Below are 6,459 nucleotides of genomic sequence, written 5' to 3'. Positions count from 1 at the left end.
GGAAGAAAAAGGACAACATCAAGGTTAAAAGGGATATAGCTTTGTTTTGTCACCATAAAAATATGGAGTTGACTTATGTTGGGTCACAGGTCGCAAAGCCCAAAGTCAGTTTCGCCTCTGAAGAATAAGAGTGCATAATTACTTGTCTACCAATGGCTTAAAAGTCTATGTTTTCCTGATGGATAAACCTCAAACATATCAAGCATGATGAATTTGAAGGATTGTAGATTTTATGGAATGAAGAGCCATAACTGCCACGTGTTTATACAAACACTCATTCCATTAGCTTACTAGAATTTATTGCCAAATAGGCACTTACAGAGACCAGTCACTTCTTTTGAGATATATGCTCAAACAAGTTGCAGACATAACATATAAAGCGACTTGAAATGAATATCATCCAGATACTATACAAACTTTAAATGATATTCCATCCATTTTTTTTCGACTCAATGAAGCATTTACCTTTACATTTATGGTTTAAGGCAAAAGTTGAAGGCCTAGTCCAAAATAGATGGATGTATCTATTTGAGAGGTTAGTGTCTACACATACATCATAATTAAAATTTTATTGTCTTTCTTTGCATATTTCAAAACATTCATTTAATATTATGCAGGTACTTGTTCATCCTTAAGAGAAAAGTAAAAAACAAGGCACATGTTGAGGCTTCGATATGTGAGGCTTATATTCTTGAAGAGATCTTAACATTGATCTCATACTATTTTTAGACTCAATTGAGAACAAAAATCCATCCCATTTTAAGAAATGACAATGGTGGGAAGTGCCTTCGAGTGAGAACTTGTCAATATATTCTTTATCCTAGACAACCCATACCAAAAAAAATATTGCGAGGGGAAGATATTTGTCAGAAATAGAATTTAGACAAGCACATAATTATGTGTTATTTAACTGCGATGAACTAAGACATTTTATTTAGTAAGAATACTACTTAACATGTCATTATTGTCAAACAATTTATCTCTTATAATATCATAAACTAATACATTGTTGAATTCCTTACAGGTAACAACATCAATATTTACTGTTGTAAAACTCATAGCTAACTAAATCCTAAATCTTTTGATTATAAGATGAATAATTTTTCACGTGGTTTAGAACATATGTAAGTACTGTTTAATTATTTTTATCTCTTGGGATGCTTAATTTCATTACATATTTCTTGTTAATTATTCATGGTTGTACTTCATGTACTACGTTTATCAATTAGAAGGAAATGCTAGTGTTACTTGGTCCTTACTAACTTTGGGTCCTGAAAAAAAGATGAAGTGCTACAACGGGTATTCTATCAATGAACATTTGTTTGATACTGAAGAATATGGGTAGGGTAGAAAGATATATAACAATGGGGTTTGTATTAAGGGATCGACTTCTAATGAGTTTAAAGTTGATTATTATGGGAAGTTAGAAGAGGTCATTGAATTGTAATATCATAGCGAGCATAATAGAGTATTTTTATTCAAATATTATTGCCATGACACCACTGACAGAGAAATCAGAGTAGATCTCCATCATGGTTTGATCAAAATTAATTCAAAGGCTAGACTTTAGAATGTTGACAATGTCTTTGTTTTTGCTAAGTAATGTCAGCAAGTTTATCCATAGTGAAAACTAAACCTAGAGGTCGTGTTGAGGTTGTTCAAGATGGCAATGATGAATTAATTATGGGAGATGATGTCTTTCAACTTGGTGAGTTAGTTGATTCATATCGAGTTGCTTCGTCTAATGACTTAGAAGAAAATTCATATTTTTGCATCGCCGAGAATATTTTTATTGATGTTGACATTGAGGAGTTAAATGATATTTTGAGCTTTAGTTGACATACACAAGTTGATGAAGATGATAGTGATGAAATCAACGTCTAAGATTGTGATGGACATGAGGTCGGGTCAATTGACGAAGAAGAAGAGAATTCTGATTAATTTGCACAACATGAATGTGTAATTCCATAAAATATAATGTAATATTTATGGATGAAATTCACTTCAATTTAATAACAATGATGTTAATTTATTATTGAATGATAATGAAATATTTATTTTATTATTGTGATGTGAACTGGTGTTATTGTGTTCCGTGCAGCTGTGAATTTAACTATTTGGAGGATGTATGGATAGGAAATATAGATATAATTTGGCATCAAACACTATTTTAAACCGATAAAAATACCGAAAAAGTATATATTACATACGGGTATACCGATGAAAAGTATTTGTCGGTATATTCTAGAGACCATGGGAACTATTCACATTCACCTTGACATTGTTCACGATATTCATTACATATAAGTATACAAAAAAACTGTGTTTATCAGTATATTCCAGAGACCATGGGAATTGTGCCCATTTACCCTGGCATTGTTTAGTGTTCATTTCATACGAGTATACCAATAAAATGTGTCCGTTGGTATATTTCAAAGACTATGGGAAATGTTTACTTCTCAATGTGGTGATAATTAATGATCTTTTGACTATTCATTTTTTTCCCAAAAGAATCACCAACGGAATAAAAATTTGTTGATAATATTTAAAGGGCTTTTTGAAAATTTTCGTGAAAATTTCCATTTGGCTTTATAAATGGAATCACTAATGAAAATATTAAAAATATTAATATTTAATTGCTCATCGGTAATCCCATCGATAAAAACCAAAATAATAGACCGGAATCTTGACAACGAGACTTCATCTTTTTCTTTCTTCTTCTCTCACACACTTGTTTCTCTCTCTTTATCTTCTATTCTCTCTCTCCTTCTCACATGAAATCAAGCATTATCTTCTCTTCTCATTCTAAGGTATGTTGTCTTTCTTCATTTTTCTTCTTATTTTTCTTTTTTGGGGTTTATTAATAATGTCTTTTCTTTCTTTTTTTCATTTTTTTAATTAAGAGCTAAAATAAAGAATGCTATTAAGGCAATAATTTTTCATTCTTTTTTTAATTTTGTGTTCTTAATAATTTTCTGAATTAATAAATGACATGAATTTTAGTTGTTATGGAAATAATTTTTGCACTATTTTGTTGAATTTTAGTTTTTTTTTTCAATTTTGTTGTTCACTTTTGATTAAATGTGTAAGATTAATTTTAATTATTATATTGAATTTTTGTAAATTTAGAATAATTTGTTTCTTAATGATAAATATGAACGACTCACTGCTGGTTATGAAATACTCTACCAATTGGTAATGAAGATGAGATCACAAATAGGTGGTTCATGTGCACCCCCTAATTAGCCTTACGGTCCCGGCGACGACCGACTTCCTCCTCCTCTTTCAACACCATCTCTATTTTAGATTTATTATATTTGAACATACAAATGTTCAAATTTGTAATACATATTTGATTTTTATACTAATTTATTTGATTTTAATTATTTTCTACTTCTGTTTAATATATTTTTTAAAAAATATATATATATTTAAAATATTACTGACGGCAGAACTCTATCGGTATATTCCAGAGAGTTGAAAAATAATTACTATAAATGCCACTGTTATATTTTTCTACTTCTGTTCAATATATTTTTATTAAAAAAATACTTTTAAAATATTACCGACAGGGTCACTGACGGAACAACTCCATTGTTATATTCCCGAGAGTTGGAAAAGAATTACTGCAAATACCACTATGACTGATGGGGTAACCGACGGAACTAACCGTTGGTATATTCCAGAGAGTTTGAAAAGAATTACGACAAATAGCACTGATATTGTTAACGCACCAATGGAATTATAGATGGTATTCCATCGGTGATATATTATAAATACCGACGGAATAAAGTTGGTAATTGTTTTTGGCATGATTTGTCCATCTGTAAATCCATCAGTATATTTAATATCAACGGACTCACCAACAGTCCCTAATTTACCGATGAGAGTTTTTCCAACGGACCATTTTCGTCTGTGAGTCTGTTGATAACATATGTACTGATGGACTGTTAGTGTAAATACTGACAAAAATTTCTGTCGATAAAACTATTAAATCTGGTAGTGTTTTATGTTAAAAAATAATAATTTATCTACAAGTTGTGGTTCTTAGTGTATCTACTCATTAACCTCCTGTGAGTATGAAATATTAGCATAAAATGAAGTATTATTTATGGGGTGTTTGGGACTATGATAGAGGTTGCAATTCAAAATAATTTTCGTTTGGAAATGTATCAAAATAGTGTTTTTTTTTTAATACATTATTTTTTATATTAGAATATCAAAATAATCTAAAAACACAAAAATATAATTTTACACAAAAAAAAATAATTTTTAAAAAAACATGAGTTCAATTTCGTTTCATACACTGCCTTAGTGTGAAGGCAACGGAAACACACAGGTCAAAGATAATAGGAAAGGGGGAAACTGGGAATGAGCGGTGAGAGATAAGCATGACGAAATTGAATGCAGTGCTGTCAGCGGTGAGACTGCAGTGCAGAGAAGACGATAAAAGTAAGCGGTTTTTTTTTAAATCAAAATTAATTACTTGCAGCTTCCCTCTCAGGTTATATTATTGTGTTTCAGCGCAGAGAGGTCAAATCTCATATTTGTATATTCAGTTAAGGTCATGCAGTTCATAAACTTACAGGCATTAGTTATGGATCTTCAAGGAAAAAGGCAAAGCATATCAATATTCAAATAAGTACTGAATCCAATGATGGGTGTAATTTAGGAACCTACAGATTTTGGTTGTTTTGGAGGATGAGTCTTGCACTGTTCCAGTCAGCTTGTTGCCACTCAAAAACCTGGTAAGAACCACACTCATACTTTCAGCATAATTTATTGCGCCATCCTTGATAAGATTTCAATAACCAAATTTCAAATTATCAGACTTTAACATTGCTCACGTAAACTGTCGTCGTATTGTAGTAGGAGGAATCTCCCCAACCAACTTGTTAAAAGTTAAGTCGCTGCAAGAAATTACAGCAAACAAAATTTTAGTCTTCAGTGTCTGAAGAAAATCTTACATCTTTGTAAATATAATGGCAATAAACAGATGAATATGTGTGTGTGTGTGTGTGTGTGTGTGTGTTTGTATGTCTCATAATTAAAGGTTATTAAATTCTTTGAAGTAATCCTCTATTTATATTCTTCCTTGGAGAGTTGCAGTTGCTTGAAATCACTACCTTCTCATAGGAGCTCATCGGTTGTGAAAATAAGTCAATGTTGTGTTAGAAGCTAGTTGTGATTCTTCTACTCACTCTAGTAGGACTTTAGTTATTATATACCCAGGATTATATATTAATGTAGGATTTTTAACTTATCCTAACAACCTGATGATTCAGGCAGATCCCACGCACCAGCTGTACATGGAGATCATAATGAAAAATGTGGCGGAATTGAATTGTATAAAAAGAAATTCTATGTTGCTTAGCAGCAGATGTAAGGCGATTAGTGAAGTTCACACTAACAGTGTTTTTTCCACTTTCCATGCGTTTTCTGGGATTGTTCCAGTTAAATTGATGTTCCTCAGAACCCTGACAACAAGTTACAGGTTGGTTAAACAGTTCTGAACAGAACATATCCTCAACTTTACTGTGAAAAGTTAGGAAGCAGTTCACATACAAGTATTTCCTTTCAATCGGCTTTTTAGGTAACTGAAACTCTGGTCCAGGCATATCAGCGATCCTCCTGCATAACAGTAAGAGACCTTCATTTATCTCTCCCTATCTCTCACACACAAAGAGAATTCTTCAATAATTAATACAGCAGGAGCTATGCAGCACAAGAAAGTGGTTTTACTCACAAATCAGACAACTTTTCCAACTGAAAAATCGCAAGAGGTATGGGTCCTTGCAATCCAGTCGCGTACAATTCACTTCATTAGTCATGAAAAGAACAAAAAATCTCAATAAAGTGTATCATGTTGCATTAGAATGAATTAAGATCTTGTGAAGATAAACATCTCACAGCTTTTGAAGTTGAGTGCAGTTCCCAATGAACTCGGGTACGGTGCCATTAAGATTATTATCACTTACGCGACTGCACATTGAATATGTTAAATTATAAAAAAAACAAAAAAAAGTGTTTTAAGGAAAATAAGTGAGTGCTTACAAATCCTTCAAGTCTTTTATCTGCGCAAGTGCCTCTGGCAAGGTCCCCACTAACTTATTGCCGGAGAGTATCCTGCAATTTTAATTCACGGCATCAAAGCAAAGATTTCAACTAATGAAAACGAAATCTTTAGCAAGTCTTCACAATGAAGAATTTAGTTAAATGTCTTACATAGTTTCTAAGTTGACAAGCTTGCCAAGCTCAGGTGGGACAACACCAGAAAACTGATTTGATTCAAGGCTCCTATATTTTATAATTGTATTTGATAAAGTGAAATAACCATTAGAGAACAAAGTAAACTAGCATTGCTGGCAATATTCAAATAACTCAAACTAGAGGTAGAGCACTATAACAGATTCAAGCCATACAAGTAGTTGAGGGCAGTAAAACTTCCCAAATGTCCAG

At 32.1% G+C, this 6,459-nt stretch overlaps 1 long non-coding RNA gene across 1 annotated transcript; it reads right to left on the bottom strand.

The window, feature by feature from the left end:
- Positions 1-5,782: 5,782 nt before the first annotated feature.
- On the bottom strand, positions 5,783-6,122 carry LOC127903975 (uncharacterized). The gene is made up of 3 exons (XR_008056774.1): positions 6,055-6,122; positions 5,911-5,982; positions 5,783-5,818 (listed from the first exon to the last, which is right to left on the bottom strand). It is a non-coding gene; the product is annotated as an uncharacterized LOC127903975 (long non-coding RNA).
- Between the last annotated feature and the right edge of the window lie 337 nt (positions 6,123-6,459).

The sequence above is a fragment of the Populus trichocarpa genome, chromosome 11, assembly GCF_000002775.5.
Source record: "Populus trichocarpa isolate Nisqually-1 chromosome 11, P.trichocarpa_v4.1, whole genome shotgun sequence".
NCBI lineage: Eukaryota > Viridiplantae > Streptophyta > Magnoliopsida > Malpighiales > Salicaceae > Populus > Populus trichocarpa.
This window is presented reverse-complemented; position numbering and strand designations above follow the sequence as displayed.